A 1358-nucleotide genomic window follows, 5' to 3' on the forward strand; every position below is an offset into this window, starting at 1 on the left:
AGATACACAGTTGAAAAAGGATAATCATCAAAGAAAACATGAAGAATGCTCTCACTGCAGAATCCCACATTTTTTTTGCATTTTTCCTAGATTTTCTAGAATATACATCTAATATTTGCATGATAAAAATGAGTCAATAAAAATACATAAACTATCCAGAAGAGAAAAATAAATATGAGTTCAAAATATATTCCAAAAATACACAAGAAAGACATTAGATATACAATAATCATTGGTAGCATGGATTTTGGAACACAAACACAGATTAGATCTCAGCTTTGTAAAGGTCTAGAATTGGATGAATTAATGTTCCTCTTTTAAACATATTTTCCTTACCTTTAAATTTGATGGGGTAGCAGTGTGTCTCACAGATCTTTTGTGAATATTATATAAACTATTCATGCATTTTAGCACTGTTGTCACACAAATAAGTTTAAAAGAAAGTCTAATTATTGCCATCATTATCATTACCAAGTGATACTTTCACTTTCATAATTCTAATATCAGTAAATATAAATAATCTTGAAACATATAGGATTCACTCAAGAAATAAGAACTTTTCAGAAAAATGAAGTGGGTTAATTTGCCTATCTTTGTCCCTTCTTTTTGAAATTTGGATTCCACATTCCCTGTTTTATTTTTGTTTTCTTCTTTTTTTCAATATGCAAGAAAACATTGCCTTTTAACATACTGGATAATTTATTTTATACAATTAATGTTTATTATATATTATAAGATTTTCTCAGGTAGGGTCTTTAGTTCCTTTTGTTCATTGCTATACCCTAGTTTCTAGAACAGTGCCTGACACATAGTAGGCCCACAGTAAATATTTGCTGAGTGAATGACTAAGCAAATGGGTTTAATCTTGGTTTACTCCTGCAAAATTCATATGTCTTAAATTTCTATACAACAATGACCCTTCAAATTCAGACCTTACAAAGGACTGCTTCAAATACTAGACATATACTTAAGAATTGGATTTATATAGACTGTTGTTGTTGTTCATCCACTCAGTCATGTTGAACTCTTTGTGACCCCATGAACTGCAGCACACCAGATTTTCCTGTCCCTCACCATCTCCTGAGTTTGCTTAAAATCATGTCCATTGAGTCGGTGATTCATCCAAGCATCTGTACTCTGTTGTCCCCTTCTCCTGCCTTTAATCTTTCCCAGCATCAGGGTCTTTCTTAATGAGTTGTTTCTTCACATCAGGTGGCCAGAGTATTGGAGTTTCAGCTTAAGCATCAGATCTTCCAATGAACATTCAGAACTGATTTCCTTTAGGATGGACTGGTTTGATCTCCTTGCTGTCCAAGGGACTCTCAGGAGTCTTCTCCAACACCACAGTTCAAAAGCAT

The sequence above is a fragment of the Bison bison genome, unplaced genomic scaffold, assembly GCF_000754665.1.
Source record: "Bison bison bison isolate TAMUID 2011002044 unplaced genomic scaffold, Bison_UMD1.0 scf7180017864489, whole genome shotgun sequence".
Taxonomy (NCBI): domain Eukaryota; kingdom Metazoa; phylum Chordata; class Mammalia; order Artiodactyla; family Bovidae; genus Bison; species Bison bison.